This window comes from Ambystoma mexicanum, chromosome 3q, assembly GCF_040938575.1.
Source record: "Ambystoma mexicanum isolate Mex_15411 chromosome 3q, UKY_AmexF1_1, whole genome shotgun sequence".
Classification (NCBI taxonomy): Eukaryota; Metazoa; Chordata; class Amphibia; order Caudata; family Ambystomatidae; genus Ambystoma; species Ambystoma mexicanum.
In genome coordinates, this window is record NC_090926.1 from 58,613,796 (window position 1) to 58,638,452 (window position 24,657).

The following is a 24,657-nucleotide window of genomic DNA, read 5'->3' on the forward strand; positions in this document are numbered from 1 at the left end:
GTGCAGCTTGTAAGACCTACAAGGACTTTGATAGCACAGTCTTTGGTTTGAAAAAATACAAGGTCCTGGCGGAATACTTAAATAAATGTCCATCTCCGCATATACGACGACAATATATGAGAGTCAGATTTAATTTGTGGCACACCCGTGATGTTTTACAGAGGCGAAAACAAATTGCCCTGCATGAGAATTTTTGTCGTTACTGCCTAAATGTACAACAGAATGAAACTCTTCAACACTTAGTTGTGGCATGCCCTGGTCTGTATTCTCTGTGCATGAAACTGTTTCAAAATGTACTTGTCTTCTTTTCTGAGCCAGATGAGGGAACACTTTGGAAATCTCTCTTTACAAGTCCTAGATTGGCTGTGAAGGTAGCTATTGTACATTTTTTAGAGACAATCGTGCCAGATGTTTCTTGTGTATAAATGTATAAAACATCTAAGAAAAGTTGAGAAGTGAGATGCATTTTAGAAAAATAATTGTATGTAAATGTTTTATTTTATTGATTCTGAAACAATTGTTAAATATTTGAAAAGTTGTTTGTAACAGCTAAACAAATAAAAAAAAAATTAGAATGCAGTCAATCCTGCACAAACCACTCTGCTGCAGACATACCAAGTGCACCCAAGCACTATATGCTCCACTACTCTCTCCACTGACCCGCAGCACGTCCTCAAGGGCACCATAACATAACATTTAACTATTTTTAATATGAATATGCTGATTATTGTGTATTCATTATCTGTTTTTGTATAAACTATGGTCAAAAGTTATTTAACCAAAAAAAAAAAAAATCGCGATAGTTAGCTTTAAAGGTTTAAAAAAGGTTTTTACAGTGTAAAACATGTCTTACTTCCATAGAATTTGTGTTGCATTACAATAAATGCCAAGTTGTTCTTGAGACTTGCACTGATATTTTTATTTACATTTAGTATTTTTGGGAGGATTGTTTCAAAAACATAATTGCGTGAGCTACTTACTGCCAGCTATCCAATGTTTCGACTGCCTCAAACCGTCAACGCATGTCAGTTCGAACTCCTCCAATATGGCGCCCAGAAGTGCCTCACATAATACCATTCTAGTTTTTTACTTTATTCCGTTACAGCATACTTTATTGACATGGCATGTGTTTACAATCAATGATTGCTTGGGTATTTGTAGCTATATGCTTATGTTTACATACATCAGAACGCTTTAGACATAAATTACTGGAATTATTTTCTGATAAGGAACCACATAAAGGTTGGTTTCCGGCAGAGAAAGTCAGACCAACATGTGAGTTGTGGCGGGGTTCCGGTCCCGGAAGCGCTTTCTTTTTACGTCAGTGCCGCACGCGCTGTACTCGCTCCTTCCTCCCCCCTCTCCGGTGCTTACGGCACCATCATCACTAAGGGCACCTGGATTAAGAAGAAATTTGAACACGGACCCGGTGAGGACGGTGTCAGGGGTACGATTAGGAGAGTGGTAGTGGGGCTGGCTGGAGCCACCAGATGTTTCGGTGGGGGTGCCGGGAAGTGATAGTAATAGAGGAGGCAGAATATGTGTTGTCATGGGGGATGGTTACATATAGTTTTGGGAGCTCTGGTAACGGGATCCTTGGGGTGAAAGTTGTCTCGCTGCTGCTACAGAGGTTTTAGGTCGTGGGGATGGGTTCATACATGGTTGGTGCCTAATGTAAATTTTCACAATGAGGGCAACACTTCTCCCTCCACCATGACTAATGTACAAGCAACCGAGGTCAATCCCTTTAGAGGTGGAAACTATGCCTTTTTAAATCACGTTTTCCTGAAGGAATTAGAAAAAACCTAAAGGATTTATAGGTTGAACTCCACATATACTCTCTCCCTAACAGTCCCCTAACCTGCAGCGCTGCCTTGCGACTTTCTGCTTTGGGGACTGTCACCCAATTTATCATGGACTGTTTAGTGCAGTTCATATACGATATATGCTGTAATCGCCAGCCTTGCTTCATCTCCTGCAGCATTGACAATATGTGCATGTTATGTCATTTTGCATTTATATAGTGCCTTATGTACCATTGGTATGATCTCAAGGCGCTGGTTGATCGGTTGAACGCCCTCGGGGAGGGGGGAGGAGGGAGAGAAAGAAAAAAACAAAAAGATATGTGTGCAGCTGATTTTGTATTCCTGTGATAGCCGCTTCTTAGCGGTAGATGTGGTGGTTGGGATATCAAGACTATGTGTTCGTTCTGGCAGGTTGTTATCCAGGCTGATTCTGGCCGCATTAAGCTTGAGGAGAACGCCTAGGCTGGAGTGTGTGTAACCAGCTTTGTTTAGTGATGGTGTCATAGTATCGCTGTGTTCTAGTTGAGTGGTGGTGTGAAGAAGAGAGTAAGCGTGGAGATGTGATATGGTGGTTTACCTTAGGTGCTTGAGGTCGAGCACACTTTAGCCGTTTCATGCGCTCCAAACTGTTTCATGCACTCCGTCTTATGCACTCGAACCTTTATGTAGTTTGGTTATTTTATGCACCCCCAGATTGCTCCATCACATGTGTGTACTCGTTCAGTTTCTATGTGCACTATCGGCTCGAGCTGTCCTTCTAATCAATGCATTTTGTCTGATCTATACATGTTATCCCTTCATCATCCGGTCTGCTCATTTCCACGTTATCTGTTATCTATGCATCATCCATCCACATCCTTGGCCCGTTTCATACACCCAGTATCGCCCGTTCCGTCCACATACGTCATCCGTTCATCCACCTACTTTACCCGTTCCACCAGTTTCATCCTCACACTTCACTGATTCCACCCATTTTACCCTTTCCATCCACATAGTTCATCTGTTCATAGAATTACTTAATCTGTTCTATACCCACCTCACCTGTTTCGTCCACACTCTACTTTCGTTTCATCCACCCGGTCCACCTACTCCCCCTGCTCCAAACATTCCACTTATTTTCCTGTTCCATCCGTATACTTCACCCGTTCCGTCCACATACTTGACCCGATCCATCATTCAATTTTTTCCGTTCCATCCATCTACATACGTCATCCGATCCATCCATATACTTCACCCGTTCCATACACCCACTTTCTCTGTTCCGTCAACCTACTTCTTCCGTTGCTTCCACATACTTCACCCATTTTCTCGGTTCCTTCCACATACTTCATCCGTTCCATCCATCCATCCACATACATCACCGGTTCCATCCACATACAACACCTGTTCGCTCTACACCCGCTCCACATTTTTAACTCGACATTTTTAACTCTACATCTTACGTCCATTCAACACCCAATATCTGCTCGAACACCCCAGCACCCTGCATCTTCTCCACGCTATCATCCACTCCGCACCCTGCATCCACTCCATGCTCTCATCTGCTCCGCGCTCCACACCCGCTCCAGCCCTACATTTTTTCTCCACATCTTACATCCACTCCACACCCTACATCCATTCAACACCCAATATCTGCTCAAAACACTCCTACATCTGTTCAACACCCTACATCCGCTTCACGCTATCATCTGCTCCTTTCTCTCGTCTGTTCTACACTCTCATCCGCTCCACCGACCTTCATCCGCTCAATTCATCATGCATTATCGGTTCAACTCATGTCACTTGTCGTACGCACTCCATCCGTCCCATGCCTTACACCTGTCACATGTACTTGAATTGTCTATTCTATTTGTTCCATTTATGCCATGCACTCTTACATTCCATGCCATATATCTGTTTCATGCACTCAACCAGTTCTGTGTACTCTGTGCACTCATCCGTATCATGTATTTATCTTTCCATCCTCTCCACCTTATTCCTCTTGTGCATTTTGTTTCTCTCATTCATTTCATTAATTTCAACTGCTTTACTACTTTGATACAATTGATTCTTTTTGTCCACTTCACTGCTTTGGTCCACTTTGCTCATTTTATTCCGTTTGTCCTTTTTAGTTTACATTAGAGGTCATTAGTTTTAGATTTCTCGCTTGGAATCTTTTATTTATGATCTAGTAGTTTGGGCTATTGAATTTGTTCACTTTATTCCTCTCGTCCACTATGATCTTCTTGTCGATTACATTTATTTTGTCCGTTTTATTAATTTCAACGACTTTACTGCTCTCGTACAACTAACTATTTTTATCCACTTCACCGGTTTGATCTTTTTTTACTTGTTCTATTTTGTTTGTCCTTTTAGATTACCTTAGAGGTTATTGGCTTTCGATTTCATGCTCGGATCATGATGCTGGATTGTTATTTATGATCTAGTATTTTGGGCTAATGTCATTGAGTTGCTGTGATCCAGTTTGAGTTAAGGGTCGGTTTCAGGGGAAGAGCCATGTTTTCAGTAATTTGCGGAAAGACATGAGGTCCTCAGTGAGTTGGATGTGGGGTGGGAGTGCGTTCCACAGGTTGGAGGCCAAGGCTGAGAATGATGATCCACCTAACCTGACTGAGTTTGTTTTTGGTATGACTAGGTATCCGGCTGAGCTTGATCTTAGGGTACGTGATAGGGTTTTAGTTTGTCTTGGAGATATTGAGGTCCGGTTTTATGCAGTGCTCGGTGAGAGATGCATATGGTTTTGAAGGTCACCCTTCGGGCAACCGGAAGCCAGTGTAGAGTTTTGAGGACTGGGGAGATGTGGTCTCTTGGGCCAAGCGCTAGTAGCAGTTTGGCTGTAGCGTTTTGTGCTCTTTGTAGTTTAGTCAGTTGGTATGCATGCACTCCGAGGTAGAGGGGGTTAGTATAGTCCAATCTTGATATAACAATCGATTGGACCGCAGAGAGTCTGTTGGGAAAGGAGAGGTAGGGGAAAAATGCACCTAAGAGTTTTAAAGTGGTAGTGGCAAGACTTTGTTGACATGGCGCGAGAGGATTAGGTCAGAGTCTAGGGAGCATCCAAGGTTTTTTACTGAATTAGAGGGTGTCGGTGAGTTGCCCATGGTAGATGGCCATGGTAGTGGGTGTGGAAGAAGTTCGGTGTTGCCACATAACATGATTTTGGTTTTGGAGGGATTTAGCAAGAGGTGGTTTGTGGTCATCCAGAGATCTGTCGTGGAAGAGGGAAGCAAGGCCAGGTCGGCGGTTGGGATTTGAGTTCAGGAGTTTTAGAATTAGTGGAGTGTCGTCTGCGTATTTGTAGCACAGGATGTTGTGCAAACGAATTATTCGTGGGAGAGTGGCCATGTAGAGGTTAAACGGGAGGGCTGATAGGCATGCTCCTTGTGGAACTCCGTTTTCGACTTGTCGGGCTCGGGAGGAATAGGTGGAGAGTAGGGTTATTTGGTTCCTATTTTTGAGGAAGCATGCTATGCATTTAAGAGCGGTTCCACGAATTCCTAGGGAGTGGAGGCGGTCAAGGGGGATTGAGTGGTTGATTGTGTCGAAGGCGGCGGATAGGTCAAGAAGGATTAATGCAGCGCATCCTGCAGAGTCTGCCGTGTTTTTAAGGTCATCCCAGATTGAGCTTAGGGTGGTTTTGGTTCTGTGTCTGGCTCTGAAACCTGATTGAGCGGGGTCTAGTAGATTGTTGGTTTCGACAAAGGAATTTAGTTGGGAGTAGGCGGTTCGGTCAATGAGTTTGGCAAGGAATCTGGTGTTTGAGATGAGGCGGTAGTTTTTGGGCTCGAGAGGGTCAGGCAAGCTTTTTTTAATAAGAGGTTTGACATGAACCGTTTTGAATATGTCGGGAAAAATTCCTGAGCAAAGGGCGTAGTTTATGATGGTTCTTGCATGTTCTCCTGCGCATGTAGATTCGAAAATCTCTTTGAGGGTTGTGGCTGGGCAAGGGTCCAGCGCAGCGCCGGATGGTTTGTGGGCAGAGAGAAGTTTGAGAAATTGGTCGGTTGATATTGGGCTGAAGGAGTCGAAGATTGGTTGGTTGGTTGGTTGGGTGGTGGTCGCAGGCAGTGGGTTGGCTGGTATGGAGGGTGGATTGCCTGGTGGGTGTAAGAGAGCTAGTTTGTTGGTTAGAGTATTTGTTCTTTCGAGAGCTGTGGTGTAAAAGTGGAGAGGGAGTGAGTCGCACAGCGATTGTGAGGGGGTCGGGAGAGTGGTGATGCATGATGGTTTGGTGAATTCGGTGATGATTTTGTGAGGTTCTTTGCTGGGGTTTTTACAGTTTAGGATTCGGGAGTTGTAATGGGCTTTTTTTGCTTTTCGGATTTCAGCTTTGTGTTGACGAAGGTGCCGGGCCAGGGTCTATCTGTTCAGGGGGGGTTTTGTCTTGCCACAATTTGCGTTCTAGGGCTTTATGTAGTTTAGTGGTCTTCAGTTCAGGTGTCAACCATCGCAGGAAAAGGCCACGGCGGGCTGATGATTTGCAGGAGGGTGTGAGCCGCATTAGTGAGTTGTTGAGCCATGAGTCAAAGGCGTCAGAGGTTAGTTGGTCATTGAGTCGGCAGGTAGGGGGTGGAGACTGGAGGAGTGCGTCGGCTAGGTCTGGAAGGATTATTAGTTTCTTTCAGCATTTGCTTAGGTTCGGAAGTTCAGGTTCAGGTAAGGGGGGGCGAGTTGGGTGAGCTGATGGCGAAAGAGACAATGAAGTAATCGGACCAGATGATAGGGGTGGGGGTGGTTTAGATGTATTCGTTTGTGGGAGCTGAAGATTGCATCAAGTGTGTGTCCTTTATAGTGAGTCGGGCCGTTTGTGGGGTTGGAGGTTAATCGCGTCTAGGCCGTCAACCAGAGAGTCATGGAGTTGGTGGGAACGTCAAGCCATATGTTGAAATCTCTTAGAATGGTGATGTTGGAGGGTGGCAATAGAGTTGCAGAGGTTGTTTGCGAATGTCTATCGTAGCCAGGGGGTCTGTAGATTATTAGGAAGGTGTGGGAGAACGAAGGAGGAAGGGGGACTTTTATGAGGAGTGATTTGCAGGAAGTAATGGGTGGCTGGTTGTCGATGATTGAGGCGTTGAAGTGAGACTTGAAGGCGATTGCTATTCCTCCTCCTCTAGAGAGCCGGTTTAGTGGGATGAGGGAGAAGTGTGGGGGGAAGGCTTTGTTGGCGATTGGGACGAAGTCGTCAGAGAACCAGGTTTCCGTGATAAAGACCAGATCCGGTTTGTCAGAGACGAAGAGGTCAAAGATGCTGTCTGTTTTTAGCTACAGATCGGGCATTAGAAAGGAAATAGTTTAGTTCGGTACAGGCGGGAGATGAGGGAGTTGCAGAGGAGGGGTGTGGGGTGGAAAATGGGGAGCTGGATGGGGTGCAAGGTGGTTGATGGGAAGAGTAGGCGGGCGGTTGAGTTGGTGGGTTTGGGTGGGGACGGGTCGGAGGACTTGAGGGTGGGGTGTGAGGGGTTAGGAGTTGTGGTCGGTGAGAATTCGAGGGAGAGGGGTTTCAGGTAGGGTGAGGCAGGGGGGGGGGGAAGGTGATGATAGAGAATGGGAGGATGAGGAGGTGGGTCTAGACTGGAGTGGTGATGAGTACGGAGCGATTGATGGAGACAAAGTACGTTTCCTCTTCTGTGTTTTTGTTGTGGTTGGAGTGTAGGGTGGTCGGAGGGGGAGAGGGACGCAGCTACGATTCTTGCCAGGGTGAAGCGTGCAATTTTTAGGGAGGGGAAGGAGTGGGTTCGGGGGTGGATGATGGTGAGAGTTGATGTGGGGGGTGGATGGGAGCTGGCCGTTGGTCGGGGGTGGGGGAAGCGGGTATGATGATGATAGGTGGTGGGGGGATCGGAGGAGGAGTGGTTTTAGGATGGTTGGCTCGCCATCGTGCACCTCTGGGTTGGTGTTTGGATAGGGGATGTGGTGGAAGGCAGGATGGGATGGTGATGGGTGGTATAGAAGCTAGGGAGTGCGGGAAGGGAGGAGGGCACAAGGGGGTCATTTTCGGCGGACTTTGGTGGGTTGGGAGGACTTATGCTTTTGCTTAGTTTGAGGTGTGTTATAGTTGGCGTTGGATGGTTTCGTTCACACATCCCCACTACTATACCACAGGATGCTAGCTGCACACACTCTCTATGATTAGCTGTACTACCGCTGTACCACAGCGATAACTTCAGCTATATCACAGGGTTAATTCAACTATGCCACACGGTGAGGTTATCCTCAGTTTCTAAGTTCAGCTATATCACAGGGTTATATTATTCACAGTTTCTAGGTACAATTGTACCACAGAGTGGGATTATTCACTGCTTCTACGTGCAACTATATCACAGTTTCTATTTAGATTTTCAGAATACAACCTGACCACAGATATGCTACTAGGGTGACTTACTAAATGTGATTACATGGCGGATGTGCTATTAGGCAGATTTTCTAAGCGGAACTGAACCACGGATATGGTATTGAGCAGATTTTCTTAGTGTAACTAAACCAGCCTAATTTGGGAAGTGTGGCTGGGAGCTGAAAAGTGTAAACTTCTCCATGGGGGCACGTGTGGTTCCTTCCCCCTTTTGATACAAAAGTGTTAAAATCACAGGCAAAGGAATGCATTGTCACAAATGCATGCAAAAAGTTACAATAAGAGTGTAGTGAGAGGCGAAGGGAGCATAGAGAAAAGTCCTAAAGCGTGTTAAGCTTTCAGTGGATGGACAGGTGAGTTCAGCATAGGAGGAGAAAGTGGTGTAGGTCAGAGTGGTAGTCTGGGAGTTTGGAGCAGTGAAACATAGTAATAGTTGTAGATGGGGAGAGTGAGGAAGAAGCAGGAGTGGAGATTGAGGGAAAGACAATGGTGATTAGAATGAGCAGTGGAGATATTACAGGCGGAAAGTTGAGAGGTGATGAGAATAAGGGAGTTTACATTTTGAGTGGGTGGACAGAAGACAATGCATCCAACAACACGGCTGAACTCTTCAAATCTGCAGGGAATTTACCAACCCATCTGCAGCAACCTCTACCCCTACTCCTTCCCAGGCCCTCTACAATACACTCTCCTCTCACTTCCCTTCCAAAACCCAGGACATACAACAGCCTTGTCATGCACTCTCCCAACCCTCCCCCTCTGCCATTCACCTTCACTCCTGTCTCCTCTGAAGAATTCACCACAGTTGTCAAATCCATGGAGGTCTCGTCCAAACAGGTTGCTCCTTGCGCTTCCAGAACCATCAAGGAAAATATCGCCTCTCTTGCCCCTTCACTGACTTATCTCTGCAACCATTCCTTTGCCACTGGTTCTTTTCTCAAGCACTCCCTTGTGCCCCCCTCCTTTAAAAAAAACCCTCTGCAGACCCTTCCTGCCCAGCCAACTACCGCCCCATTTCCATCACCCAAATGCTGGGAAAACTGCTTGAGAAGCTGGCCCTCCCATACTGAACATGTTGGCAGTCTACAGGACCACCATTCTGGATTCTGAGCATCCAGAGGCACGGAAACTGCTCTTCTGAACACATGTGAAGAACTGCTTGCATCTCTTGACTCTTAATTCCCCTGCTGTCCTTATCCTCTTAGATATCTCTCCTGCATTTGACAGTGAATCATTCTATCCTCTTAAAAAGGCTCCATGACACCCATTGCATCTCAGAGTGGTCATTGGACTGGCTTACCTCCTTTCTAACTGATAGTTCCTCCAAAACCATTCTTGGCCCTTTCTCCTCCCCTTCCTCCTCCACTACATGTGGCGTCCCCCAAGGTGCCATTCTTTTGCCCTAGCTCTTTAACATAAACATTTTCTCTACTGGCATGACTCATTTCCTTCTTCTCCCCCAACTTCCAGTGCTATGCTGACGCTACACAACATTTCTTCAAACTTCCCACTGACACCCTTGAACCTTCCTTCACCCCTTGCCTCTCTGCCATCCAGGCCTGGTGCACGGCCAATGCCTCTGCCTCAATACCAGCAAAAATGAGATTCTCCTTATTGGGTCCCCAGCACCATACTTCTTACCGGCACTCTGGCCTTCTTCCATGGGCCCCCTCCAATGTAGCTAGGAATGGAGTCCTTTTCGACTCCTCCCTTTCCTTCATCCCTCATATTCAGGACATTGTCAAGAAGTCCCACGTTCAGCTCTTCAGTCTCGAAGGGACTTTACCCTTCCTCACCTTCCCCCCCAGAGGCTCTTGTTACTGTGTTCTGGTTCTCTTCAGGCTAGACTACTGCAATAGCCTCCTCCTTAATCTTCCTCCCTCACTCTGTGACCCCTCTAGCTTACCCAGAATAGGGCAGCAAGACTTCTCCTTGGCCTCCACCCAAGGGCTGCATCTCTCCTGCCCTACAAAGCCTTCACTGGCTCCTGTTTTCATCACAGATTAAATTCAAATCCCTCTATCATAGCTATCTGGGACCACTCTATCAACACTTCCTAACAAAATACTCTCCTGCTAGGCTCCTCCGTTCCTCTGGCACCAACTCCCTGCGTGTTGAGTGTTTTGCCAAACGGAGATCTGGTGGGTGATCACTTTCCTCTGCTGGCTCCCTCCTGTAGAACAGTCTCCCTCTCCCTCTTTGTCTTGAGCAAGACCTCCTTAAGTTCCGAAAAAGCCTCAAGACCTTTCTCTTTACCTCCTCCTTCTCCTCTCCACTGCTAATTCCCACAGCAGCGTGACTGATGTGCAGGGCCCCGTATGTGTCCTCGGGGCCTTGACCCTCCCCCCTACATCTCTCATCTCAGCCGCTGTCTTTCCTTCTAATGCATTTACTTGCTCACCCACTCCTTCATTGATGGTTGCACTTACGGTGTCCTCTCAGCACTTACCGTGAGCACTTCTCCATGATCATCAAAGCATAATAAGTGACCAATAGAATAAGCGAGAGTGATGAAGGCGAAATTTGTCAGTGGCAAGAGGAGGAGGGGAAGTTAATAACCAATGACAATGAGCACCGTGGCGAACGCAGCCCATGATAAATGCACACCACGGTAGTTAAAAGTAAACCACTGCCACCAGCCATTAATTGAGGAAAGAGTAACATAAAAATGTTACATGAGAAGCTAGACAAAGTGGATACTAAGTAACCCCTCCAGCTCCCTAATGTAAGATGGTGTGTGTGCTGGGTCTAGAAAGTTACAAATGTAATTAGTCAACTTCACGTTACTGCTCTTGGAAACGGTAGTTTGTTCAAAGAAGGTATTTGAGCCTTACTGCACTGAAGGGGCTGTGTGACGCATCGTAAAATAGGATGCCTATGGGGTTTGTCAGATTCCACAACCAAAAGAAAGAGTTAAAAAATCACATTAAAATACACAAGAGAGTGGGGGAAAAAGGGTCTCGCTCTCTGCGGGTTAAAAATTCAAAGTCCTCAAAATCCAGCAAAGTTGCTGGGGGTCTCTAAGGTAGAGCGGAATTAGCACATTTCTGTGAATTCTCCCTAACAGGTTGGATGAAAGCAAAGCTGGACCGTTGATCCTTTTGGACCCCCTGGCTGCTTTTGAGTTGCTGGACCACTCCCACCTGCTCAAAACATTAGCAACTACATGGAATTGCTCCAGCAACGTGGATGGAATCCTTCCTGAGCAAGAGATCTTCCAAAATTTGCTCAGGAAGTGCTTGCTCCAAGTCAGCCTCCATCAAATACAGAGTTCCTCAAGGGGCATGTATCTCGCCAGCTCTCTTCAACATATATAAAATCACTATATGAGCAGCTGGAAACAGTGCCTGCATTTTACCAACTATGCCATCTATTTCCAATTGATATTGGACCTCTGTGGAGACTACACAACTGACTTGGCCAATCTCAACCCCATCTACTAGTGTATTCGGGAATGGGTGGTTAAAAATGGGATGTGCTTAAATGGGTCAAACACCGAACTTCTGATTTTTGGCACAAAACAAACAAGGGGCAAACTAAGCCAAGCTTACTCGGGTTTTGAGGTAGACATGCATTATTCCAGTAGTGAATAAAGTCAAGACTTACAGTGCTGGAGGCATCTCTGAGCTCCGATGCACATGTCAACAATGTCATAAAAAATACTCTTGTCATTTGAAAGTATTGCGCCAAATAAATCCCATGGTCTCGTGTAAGAATTGAGGAGAATGAGAGGAAATGGCAAATCATTCCAAGTTAAAGCCTCTAAGGCATGGAATGCTCTTCCAGAGAGCCTCCACAGGGAAGAAATACTTAAGGTTTTCAGGAAAAAGCTGGAAACCTTGCTGTTCAACTAACTCTCCTGATTCCTGAATTTTCTTGTATTGTTTCAGATATCTCTGTGCACATGTCGCGCCTGTGGGTTATGGCACATTAGAAATAGACAAATACAGTTCCACTGTGTGAAACTAATTTTGTTGTGTGGTCTTGCATACTCTGCCATCTTGGAATCTGGCTTCATATCCATTCTAGTTCAACAAAATATGTGTGCCCCTATCCGTATCTCGAAGTGAAAAATAACTGGGTTTCGACACCATTAGCTTGTGTATGTCGGGTTTGTTCCTTCCTTGTCCTAGCTCCTTATTTGTGGCCATTTATGGACAAATCATCTAAGGAGAAGCACTCGCATAACTCTTACATGTGTGACATAATTCATAAAATGAGAAATACTCAATATAAATTCAAATAGGTTTTTAATATTTCGTGTGAATAGAAAAATCATTTTCTGATTAAAAAGAAAACAAATTGAAAGAAGCACACAATAGGTAAAATCTAAGGAAGAAAAAAACTATTCAGTTCAAGTGTAAATCAAATCTCATACCTCTCTAAAGCCTTAATAAAAATGTTGATTTTTCATCAATTATAATTAATTGTTAAATTTAGTGTAATGGAAGATAGAAAAAGTCAACGCGAGTTCAAAGGTTGTTCATAACTAAACGAGAGTCATTCATTAGTACTTGCATCCCCTCTTGCTGCAAATTCAATGCTTTCAACATGATCTAGACTCCATATTCAATTAATACATGTAACCATTTCACAGTATAAAGTCCTTGGTGGTTGTTCCAGGAATTACTAAATTGTCCTCCTGGTCTTGTGTCTGGGTCTTTAAAGTACAAGATATCTTTGTCTTGCCAGCGTTAAATAGTAAGTGGAAAACACTTGTAGGGAACATGCATAGGACTAAAATTTGTCAATTGTGTTTCCCTATTGTCTTCACGTTTCGGCAGATGCTGTAGTTATTGTTAACGCCTTCTTCAGGGCGTCCTATTTGAAGACCCTGCGCATAATACATAAAGGTAGTATGAGCGGGAGTCTAAAGAATTGCTTGTAATTACTGAGCGTAGACTAACTAAATTCAAAACTCTAGTTACCGGCTGTTCCTTTCTGTCTGCCGGGAACTGTATCCCAAGTTCTGGGGCTTGCTCACAGTGGAAAACTAAAACGGGCTCTCGGGACTCTCACGACAAAGTAGGAATGCGTTGAGCTGTGTTCAGCTGTCAACCGAAAAACCTGGCTCCGGCCGTTTGTTTCTCTGGTTTCAAGAAAATATAAAGGGAAGATTGTCAGAAGTACCTGATCTCCTAATGAAGAGGTGTATAACTTGGTGCGCTTTACTAGAAGAAACTTTTATTTGTTCACCTTTAGTCTTAGTAATCCGAGACTTGTAGTTGTGAACATAGGGGGACTGGCATGGATCGTCTTAGTGCGTCCCTTCCTCCGGCTTCGAGGCTGACAATGGCCGTACCTATGCCAAGTGAACCACTATTAGTATGTTTGTGTGGGTTATATTGTGCAATCTGCATAATATCTAGATTCATTTGAAAAGACAAACTAACACTGTGGGGCCCGGATCTTACCTGTGTTTCTGATGTAGTGTCCCTCAGTGTTGGTGTCCAGATGAGTGAGTTTAAGGGAGGCCGGCCATTTGTCAGTCCTTCTCCTAATCGAGAAAGAGAAAGAAACAGAGACTGAAGCTTATTGCAGCCTCGGGGTCCATGTTAAAAAAAAAAAAAAAAAAATAGTAAAAAGATTATGCAGCCCAGTAAAGGTTGCTGCCGGATAGCCTGTCCACATAGTAGTGGAGGGACATTGCCCGAATCTGTGACGTGCGCGCGGTTCAGTATTTACGGGACATGACCTGTTTGTGAATTATAATTGCAGTGTGCGGCCGCTGCCGGTCTTGTCTGCCTCGGCAGTTTCCTACCTCGTGTCCTGAGGCGCTGTTGGATGACATTTCCTATCGACATGGCCATGCTTCTGCAATGGATGATCGCTAAGGCTCTGTACTTCCTAGAAACAGAACTAGTCATGGTGTCCACGTTAGGTGCGTGGAGGTGCTATTGGATGCCTCTCACGCTGCGTGGTGATGTGGATGGCCCGGAATGTGCTACCAACTTAGGCCGTCGTCATGGAGATGATTAGATGCTTACAAACCTGTGATGGTAACTACTGGTGCCTGTGGCTAGCTGATGTGTGTCAAGTAGTGGCAGGAGGCGCAGGCTGCCGTACGGACTCCCTGGCTATGTAATGTTCGTTCTGAGGTTACATGCTGGATGAACTCATCCTGGGTACGTGGCTAAGGCGATTCCAGGAAGTCTGGCGGGACTTGGTCCGGTCCCGACTGTGATTAAGAAGTCCCAAACAGTGAACTGGGCAGTGGAGGCACCTTGAAGTTGGGCGGCGCAGTGGCGCCCGTGGCCTTGGTGCATGGTGATAAATTCTGTAGTGGTGTGGCCACTGGGAGGCCACATGATTGCACTATGTGGCACTCTGGCACGGTATATAATGTTCCTGATATTCCTGGGGCGCCCTTTTAAATAGGGCAAGGGATCCCCATGAAAAGTCACAGAATGTTAACTCCTCAGTAGGTAATCTGTTGGAAAATCTCATTGAGGCCGTTGTAAAATGTATCCATTTGGATTCCCTGTAAAGGCGACTTTGTTGTATATCAGGTCCTCCTTTTACTCACTCCAGGACCCACCAGAACAAATCATTCGGGGTATGTCTGGTTTCTAGAAAGTGTGTAACTAGAGGTGCTGTCAAAGTTTTGCAGCGTATCTTGGACCGGTTTCCGATATCCTGAGATGTATTGCTCGGGTAGTCTGGGCAATATATCTCAGGCCACATAGGCACTGGATGCAATAGATCACATTTACACGCTTACAGTTTGTCAGATCCTTAAGGAACCATTCCCGTTGGCCTATTAGAAAGGATTTGAGCTTAGTGGTAAACTTGCAAGCCACACAGTTGCCACAGGGATAATGTCCTTGCAGTGGGTGCAAAGTTCTTTGCCCCATTTGTCTCGATCATATCCATTCTATTCACCTGACTCCAAGATGGCAATATGTTAGGACAGTTTTTTTCTGAAGTCCAACTAAGGGCTTAGTAAAACCATTAGTACAAGGAAAAACCTTTTCATACACCTTTTCATACACTACCAGTATAGGTCACACCTATTCTTGGGGAGTAAAACATCAATGGTTACTTTCACAATTACATTCAGTAATGCCAGGGCAGTAGACCCTACCAGTTGTACAGTGACTCCCAGTAACGCATCACCTAATCACTTTTGTGATAACAAACTATGTGAGTAAAACTTAAGGCTATAATATTCAATTGCAGGTGATTTTGAGATCGGTGAAACACAGATTGAGATAAGAATTAACTCTTCTAACTTATTTTTGGGATGGCACACAGCTAACTCAAGGTCAGTAAAACCCATATACTTTTTTAACCTCGGAATGAAATCCAGGTTAGGTCTTTCCCAGCTATTCAAGTACCTTATGTATGACTTGTAAGGGACAGTTGGAACCAAAGAGACTCTGAGAGTCTGTTTACAACAGCACAAGGAAAGCAAAACCCAATGTTACTTTACTGAATGACTCAGTTATTCTAGGTAGGCAACAACCTGATGCAGACATTCTATACTGGCTAACAGCAAGTCGGGGGAAGCAAGACCCAGTTGGGGGACACTCATACAATTATCCTAACATGAATAATCTGGTGAAACCAACACATTACTTTGGGAAGCAGCACAACCTAATCCCAGGTCCATCACATCCATCACATCTTTCTATTAAAATGGCAAAACGGTTTCTAAGGAAATAAAGATGTTAACCATACTTTTAAGAATAGTGCATCACACATCCAAGGCAAGTAAGAACTTTTGTAACTGTTCACTCTTAGAGTTACAGTTGCCAAACAACTCTTTACAGAGGTCCCAGGGTATTGCAGCAACGCGTTGGGATGGCTCAAAATGCAGGTCGTCTTGAGTCTAGTGGGTCAGCCAAGGCTCTGGGTCAGGGTCGTCATTTTCAAAGTCCCCAGGTCGATTGAAAGGAAGGGCTACAGCAGGCTCTGGTTACAGAGCAGGCTCTCCAGTTGCTGGAAATCGTCTTGGGCTATGAGTTTTGGACTCCTCCCTCGCTTCCTACCTTCACAGACTGGAGCCTGGGTGGGGACTAAATTGCACAAACTAATTTCCCTCACTGGATGTCGGGGGGGCGGGGGGGGGGGTTCAAGAAAGTACACATGCTAAAATGGCAAAGACAGGGGCCTTTTTGGTAAAATGGGCATCCTTGGGTGCCTTTACAGAAGCTGTGAACATGGCCCACAGTAAAGGTGCACCAAATTAGTACAAGTTATCACTGCCACCAGCCATTGAAGGTTAGCTTGTCCCTGTAACAGAAGTGTTAGTTTTAATGTGAAGATGGGGATACGTTACAATCTCCCCAGCACTCAACATAAGGTGGGGTGTGCTGGTTTCACTTAATAAAATGTAAAGGGGGTCCGAAGATCCTTTCTACATTTGGGAGGAACTGTAGTTCTCTCAAGGTTAGCCAGAGAAAGTTTAAAAGGGGAGCTCCTAGGGCAACCCAGAAACGGGCACTTATTGCCAAAACGCTGTTAAAGATGATGACTTACAAAAGACACTATGGAGTGTCTAAAAAATGACATGCATAAAAAGAGTAAAATATTCTGTGAGTGTGGGAAAAGGGTCCCACTCAACAGAGGCATTATGGAAAAATATCCCACTAGTAAAGCAAATGTCCTGGGGTTGACCCAGGTCAGGAAGATTTACCATTTCTATGAGAATCTTGCCTTACATGGTGCAAGATTGCTCCACCTTCTCAATATGATCAATCTTTTGAAGGACCACAAGATTTCACCTGTCCTGGAGGGATCAACTTGCAGAAACTCCTGCATATCGTGTTGGTTTGTTTCTCATGTTAATTGCTAGGAATGTTATCCTGCAGCCCTCTGGCTGTGGGATCACAAGCCTATGATTTTCCCTCTGTGTGTGCCTCCTATTCTTCAGACCCTGTTGGGTATCTGAAGCAGTCGTGAGCAAAATAAAAAACAGGGGGGGGTGGAGGGTGATGGGGGTTGCGGTGAGCGGGGGGGGGGGGTGCTGGATACAGTCTCCAGGGCCAGCTTTGATGGGTTGGTGGCTGTCACTGGCTGCTATGCTGCCCCAATCCCTTCATCTGTGACCTTGTCTTATGGAGTCCGATACGTTCGCCTTTCTGAGCTTCTTACCAAGATTTGTTTGGGGTATTTTAGTGAGGGTGTGTTCAGTTGGTTGCAAAATGGGGCCTGCCATGACTGATTGAAAGTAGTGGTATGTATGATGTCTTGTATTTTCTTGGCGCAGGGCTTTATGGAGCAATAGCTTGGCTTTTATGGGGATGTTTGATTGTGGTCTTCCCCAGATATTTATTTATTTTAAATGTCTTTGGTTTGTTGTGATGCTTGGTATTTTTTCTACTAACTTTGTTTAAACATTGACCATATACATAATGCAGATCTTAAAAACGAAGTTTAAACATGGTAAGGAATTCGGTTTATGTTCCCATTTGTGGCACAAAACATTTCAAATGAAAACCATCACTCTAACCATTAACGCATTTCACTGCTCTTATTTGTATTCCGGCAAAGACTTGTAAGCCAGTGGTATTCAAACTTCTTTATGCTAAGGCCCCCTTGAGTAAAAGTATTGACCCCTCCCCCACTCCTCTTGAGTAAAATGAATGTTGCTAGCCCCAGATGCCAAATCTGCTCATATGTTGGTAAAAGCAGTCACCATACTTGCTCCTTTTTTTGTTAGAAGTTAAAGGTATTTGTACCACGCACCGTCACCAACGGAGTTGGTCCCCAGGCGCTCTGGCGGATCTGCAAATGAGAAGGTGGGATGGGTTAGTGGGTGAAGCGGGAGTAGGATACTGAGAGGAGTGGTGTTCTGTTGGCAGCTTCAACTCGGTATACACCGGGTGCTGAGCTTTAGTGCGAGTATTGGATCGATGTCAGACCTCGTGTGCTGTTGGTGTTTGTGTTGCGGTGTTGTGAAGTGCGTGCGGGTTGTTGTGCGAAAGATGGTTGTGTGAGATTTTTGAGTGAGATAAGTCTGCAGAGATTCTGAGTTTTTTTTGTTAGTCGGTTTGTATGAAGGTTGACGGAAGTTCAGAATTCTATCCGAGTGTGGCACTCGCCAATCCTCCCAATTTCATTGGGTTGGGGAAAAAGGGCTACGCCCGGCAGGGTTTGGTTTGTGGGCCGCTACCTGTGCTATTCTAACACGCTTTGTAAGTGTTATGATTGCTCCTCACCGTTCTATTCTAGCCAGCTCTGTATGCGTTTTAATGCTGATGGATTGACTAATCTGAGTTGGGTGTCTATTCTCCTCCTTGGGTGCTGGGGCTGGTGTAGCGGATATGATATGATAGTTTATTCATATAGCGCATATACACAATGCTTCAATGTGAGGGAGGGAACAAGGGAAATACAATGACATTCTTACAGGCCATGAACAGTAAGGATGCGAAATTAACTATCGTACTAGGCCTGACGACATTTCAGATAGTGCAAGAGCTAAGACATAGATAAGGAAGGGAGGGGGAGAGTGAGAAGGAAATGGAACCAGACAGGCGACTACCTTACTAGGCCTGACGACATTTCTGGTAGAGCCGGAGAAAAACAAAAGATGGAGAGGGGTGCAGAAAGGGAGGGGAGGAACAAGTGACTATCATACTAGGCCTGACATTTCAAGTGCTGGGCGGGGGAGGGGAGGAAAAAAACAGTAATGGGAGGGTGGAGGAAACAGACGAGGTTGCTATCATAATAGGTCCAGGGACAATTCTGACAGTAAGTGCATAGAAGAAAGTAAAGGGAGGAAATGGGGGGAAAAGGGAGAAGGGAAAGGAAAGGAGGAGAGAACAGAGTAAGCAGTCAAAAAGAGTGGAGCAGCAAGAGTGGAGAGCGAATACAATTGCAGATGTCAGTATTAACACATAATGTTGCAAGCCAGGATACAAGATGAAGATGGGAACAGCGTGATTCAGGGCCACCATGAGCACAAGATGCAAAGGAAGTCCAGCATGAGAGTTGAGAAAGAGTGACGCACCGTGAATGAAGTCCATAAAAGTCAAATACAGCATTGGCCACAAGAGGGTGATGGTGAAAACAGAATGTCTCAGGGCAGACTCCTGCAGAAGTAGGCTGGAGGCGGTTGAGGGGGAGCAGGGTAGAAGAATCGAGCGAAACAGGCAACACCTGTGTGCGAGAAGGGGCGGGGGAGCACAAGTGAACATCACGGGTGGACCAGAGGGGGTGGGGATGGCCTGTGGGGACAGAGGGGGTAACACATGTTGGTGTATGCTTACCTGCTGTCTGAGCAGGAGGTCGGGCCGTGGGTCCGAACAGGTCCAAACGGGAATTGCCCTTTTATTCGTCTGCCCTTCACTGCAGACGCCCGGGCAGCGGACTCTATCTAAATGCATCTGCCGGTTTGGATATGGTCCATCCGGGGGTAGTGGGGGGGGGTGGGGGAGACATTTAGGGCTTTCGTCAGGGTCTGAGTATGTAATCAGTCTCTGGAGGTCTCCTTTTGTGGCTGTTTCCCATGATATCTTATGGTCTGTCGTGTGGTTTGTTCTTTGGGTTCAGTGTTTGTCCATTCGAGGGGGTGGAGGTTGGTGTTATTGTAGTTTTAATGGGGTGGCCATTCAGTGCGTCGCTGTTGATATGCAGTGAAGAACCATGATTTGAGGAGTTTCCTGAATGCTAGGTGGTTTGTGTATATTCATAGGTAGGTCATTCCAGGTTTATGGTGCCTGGTGAGAGAAAGAGGATCCTCCAAGTTTGCTTCTGTGAAAAGGGTTTTGGTTCCAGGCGGATGTCGGTGCTTGATCTGTGTTCTTGTCGGTTGATGTAGGCGTAGTTTATCGCTGAGTAATTCTGCGCCTTTTTTTGTGTATTGCTCTGTGCTTGATGCACATGAACTTTATTCGCTCTTTTAGTGGTAGCCAATGTAGTATTTTTAGTGCAGGTGTGATCTCTTCTGGGTACCTTCAGGAGGAGTTTAGCTGCTGTATTTTGTATGCATTGTAGTTTTTTTTTAGAAGTCGTTCGGGCATGCCCAGGTATAGGCTATTGGCGTAGTCTACTCTGGACATGATCAGAGCGATGATGGTAAGTGTTTTGCTGGCGAACGACAGGAACGGTCTGATCCTTTTTGCTGCTCGCCGAAGGAAGAAACATTTCTTGAGTAGAGAGTTTACTTGTGGCTCTAGGGTGAGGTTGTTATCCATCAGGACCCCTAGATTTTTTACAGTTGATGATGGTTCCGGTGTGGTGCCGAGCTCTCTTGGCCAGGGGATGTAGCCGATGTCTCCTCCCTTTTTTGAAACTATCATTCTCTGTTTTTTCCTGGGTTGATTTTGAGGTGGTTGTGGTTCATCCAGTTGAATATCTCTCTGAGGCGATTCTCTTGTGTAGTTTGTTCTTCTCGGGTGTCTTGTATGTTGAAGATTATTTGAGTATCGTTGGTGTAGTTGTAGCATGTGATGGCGTGTTTTTTTGGCGAGTTTGATTAATAGGTACATGTAGATGTTGAATATGAGCGGCGAGAAGAATGATCCTTGTGGTACTCCGCACGTGGAGTCTCTAGGTTTGGATTTAAAAGGTTTCATCCATACGGTTCCGGTTCTGTTTGTTAGGAAGGATTTGATCCATAGTAGGGCGGTGTCTGTTATCCCTAGTCCTTCTAATCTCTTTATGAGGATGCCGTGGTTGACGGTGTCGAAAGCTGCGGACAGATCAAGGAGAATCAGGGCGGTGCTGTTGTCCGAGTCTGCGTTCACTTTTAGGTCGTCCCATATTGAGAGGAGAGCTGATTCTGTTCCTCTCATTGGTCTGAAACCTACTTGTGCCTGGTCTAGTAGGCAGTGCTCGTCTATGAATTCTTGAGTTATTTTGTAGACGTAAGTAGCAATTTGGCTATGTAGGGTATATTGGAGATGGGTCTGTAGTTGGATAAGTCCTCTACGTTTCCTGTTGTGTCTTTGTAGCGGCTCAATGTACGCTGATTTGAGGTCTGTGGTACTTTACCTGTTGAGGTTGAGGAGATTCCTGTGGTATTCCATGGGGGTTCCGTATTTGAGAATGGTTTTGTATATGTCCGGGGGGCAAGGGTATTCAGGAGAGCCTGATTTGTTGCTTTGGTTTACCAGTTTGACGAAAGCCTCAACTGATATTTCTGGGAAGCTTCGTGGCTTGTTTGGGTGTTCTTAGTCGGTGTTGCTGGGGTTTGAGCTGTGATTGCTTGGTCTGTTTTGTATGGTGTAAAGGATGGACGCTATTTTATTTTTGAAGTGGTCTCCTAGGTCGTTGCAAAGTATCATCGATGGAATTGGTGAGTTGTTGCAGCCCGGTAGGTTTTTTTTATTTTGTTTGATTTTGAAGAGTTCTTTTTGTGCGTTTGGTGCTCTGAAGATTCGGTTGTTGTAATGTTTCCTCTTTGCTTTTTGTATTTCCTTTTTATATGAGCGGATTTGTTGCAGGAATTTTGGGTGGTGTTGGTACTCCATTCTGTTTCTAGTTTTCGTTTTTTTTCTTTTCATGGTGTTGAGTAGTGGGGTGAACCCTTTTGCTGTTTTCGTACGTGATGGGATGAAGGGCTTTTCTTTGGCGATGTTGTCTAGAGTTGTTGCGATCCAGGTGTGGAGCAGGGCAGCTTTTTTTGTCTAGATTTGCTTTTTCCATGGTTGATGCTTGTGATTTGCTGAGTTCTAGGAACTCGGTTAGGTTGGAGTTTTTTATGGCTCTCCAGTTTCTTTTCATCATGATCAGTGATTTTTTTGTTATTGAAGCGGCTGTTGTGATTATAAATGGGATGATGAGGTGATCGCTCCAGAGTGTTTGAATTGGGGGTGACGTGGTGATGAGATCCTTGTTGAAGAAGATTGCGTCGAGTGTGTGCCCTGCTGAGTGTTGCTCCTTTGACTAGTTGTTGTAGGTTCATCGCTGCTAGTTGGGCGGTTAAAGACTTTTGTGTGGTTGTGGTTTCTTCGTCAAACCAGATGTTAAAGTCTCCAAGGATGATCAGATGATTGTACTTGATGGCTGGGATGGTGATTGCTTCCGTGAATGCGTCTATGAAAGTCTCATCGTAGGTTGGTGGTCTGTAGATCAGTATGAATTTCAGGTTAGTTTTGGGGTTTACTGATGGCCGTAGTATGAAGGATTCACATTTATCAATGTTTAGAGGATCTTCCAGTTTGATGGCCAATTGTTCCTTGTGGATGATCGCTAGTCCCCCCCCCCCCTCCCCCCCCCCTTTTGTATTTCTTGTTTGCCTGGATGCATTTGAAGTCTTCAGGCAGGCAGTTGTTGAGGGTGATCTTGTAATTGTGCCTCCTTCTGATAGGTTGTATAGTTCCGTTGAATGTTTGGACATTGACCTTGCATTTATTAAGTTACAGTGGATTCTCTGGGTGTGATTTTATTTTGTGGTTGTTCAGGTTTGTAGTTGTCTGGTCGTGGTGTTTCCGTATTGGTGTTGGTAGGATGAAAAACAGCGACGGCTGCTTCTTCATTGAATCGATCCAGTAGGTTGATAACAGGGCTGATCAGTCGTGGTGTTTCTGCTGTGACCATGCTCGGATGAAGGTCAGCGATGGCTTCTTTGAGTCCGACTGTTGGATCTGAGGTAGCATTGTTGGTTGTTGGCGCCTCGCCGTATTTTGTGGGATGTCGTGGAAATCGATGGTGCCCCCCTGTTCTTATGATGTATGGGGTGGTGGGAATGGAGCCCTCTCACTCTTGAGTGCTCCCCATCTTTTTTCTGGGTGTTTCGGGAAAATCTTTGCATGTCTCGAGGTTTCCGTGTTGAGGCATCTGTGTTCCACGGTTGTTGCGAGGTAAGGTGTGAGGTATAAGGTTTTTTTCTCTTACAGATTTTGTTATGGTTGTGTTAGGCGTGTTTCCTCCCAATGGGGCTGTTTCTTCTGGATTCTGTCGGTGTTGTGTGCTCGCGTCTCTTGTTTCATGATTTTGTTCTTTCTCTGCGTCCTTTTTTGGGTCGGGTCATTTTTCAGTTTAAGGTGTAGTAGGGTAGTTGGTCCTCTATGCTGTGTTGTGCAGGCGCAGTGATCTTGGGTTTTCCTTCGCTGGATACGCTGCGGTGCTTTCTAGCTCTTTCTGTCGGTGGGTAGGGTTTTTCCTAAGGGTGCACCTTTCGGGGAGGGTTAGGCTTTTGGCTGTCTGTTGGGATGGAACTTGATTAAGCTAGTTAGTGATGGGTTTCCGGGGTTAATAGAGTACTGAACTATGCGCAGTTAGATTATGGCCCTGTATAATGGGAGAAAGGCTTATGCTTAGGAAGGTGACAGAGTTCTGGACCTAACACAGGTGGATTTGAGGGTCAGCCGAAACAGCGGAGCACAATACTAAGCACAGCTGGACTCTAGGGTCCTGCACCGTAGGGAGGAGGCCCATGCCTGGGAGAGCAACAGGGTATCAGACTGAGCAACTGTCTTTGAGGGTCAGTTCAAGTAGTACTGTCTGATACCATGCACAGCTGGATCTGAGGATCAGTTGAAGCAGTGGAGCGCGATACCAGACACAGCTAGATCTGGGAGTCCTGCACAGTGGGCGTCTTCCCTTGGGTTCACCGCGGCGAGCTAACAGTGTAGGTTCGGGGGCATGTACTAGTTGAGGAGTGAGTTTGAGGGCGCAGTTAGGACTTACTAAATATCTTGCCATGCAATCTGGACACAAAAGCCCAAATCGATTTGAGAGACATGTATAGTGGGAGAGAGGCCTATCGATGCAGTCTAAACATCATATAATGCAGTTTGTAGATAGAACCCCTGTTTGAGAGATCTGTATAGTGGGAGAGAGGCCTAACCTTGCAATCTAAACGTCATACAATGCAATTTGGAGGCGGAGCCCCTAGTGAGCTGGGGAGACCTGTATAGGTCTGTACAGAGGAAAGGCGTCTGTGCCTGGCTAGATTGGTACAGTATTAGATAATGATTAAGTTAGTGTGAGGAAACGAGATGCAGAGGGGGCTAATTACTCCCTTTACTTTGCGTTTGGTAAGTGGCTCAGAGTCTAGGGCAGAGTAGTTGCTCTACGTCTGACCCAGGCCACTCCTACCTTACCGGTCCTTGTTGATGATGGTTGACGGCTGGCCACTGCTTCCCCTGCAGACTCCTGCTGATACCCATTGGACCCGCCTCTGTTGAAGCCACCCTTGGCCTTAGGCCCTTAGCCGCAGGGTTGCAAGGGCTTTTTGAAAAGCCTTATGCCCCACTGCTTTTAAGTAATGCATTACTATTGGGGAGAATTATCAGAAACGTGCCAATTCCCTCTACCTTAGTCCCCCAGCAACTGTGCTGGATTTTGAGGACTTTTATACCTGGAGAAATTGAGACAGATAGGCTGGAATGAAAGGGAGAGAACTGTATAAAAGGCGAGCCTTTTGACTTGTAAGGCAAAGTCGACCACTGCACGGACGAACTGAATAAGAACTTGAAGAGGACACCTGCTGCAACTCCTCAACAGTTAGTTTGCCCGGTGAAGCCCTGCTGCAGTGCCGAAACGCCAAGTTTGCATCGACGGAGCAGCCCCTGCAAGAACAACTTCTCCCCTGGAGTTGGTGGGACC

General features: G+C 45.8%; 1 protein-coding gene across 4 annotated transcripts in view; it reads left to right on the forward strand.

The window, feature by feature from the left end:
• Window positions 1-1,106: 1,106 nt before the first annotated feature.
• Window positions 1,107-24,657, forward strand: part of EIF3D (eukaryotic translation initiation factor 3 subunit D) — a 202,473-nt gene continuing 178,922 nt past the window's right edge. Inside the window, exon 1 of one of the 4 annotated variants that reach the window (XM_069653086.1) lies at window positions 1,107-1,429. The gene's annotated coding sequence lies outside the window, so the exon portion shown is untranslated. Of the gene's footprint in view, window positions 1,448-24,657 lie in introns of all 4 variants that reach the window. The other 3 variants (XM_069653081.1, XM_069653084.1, XM_069653085.1) reach the window with 3 other exon arrangements.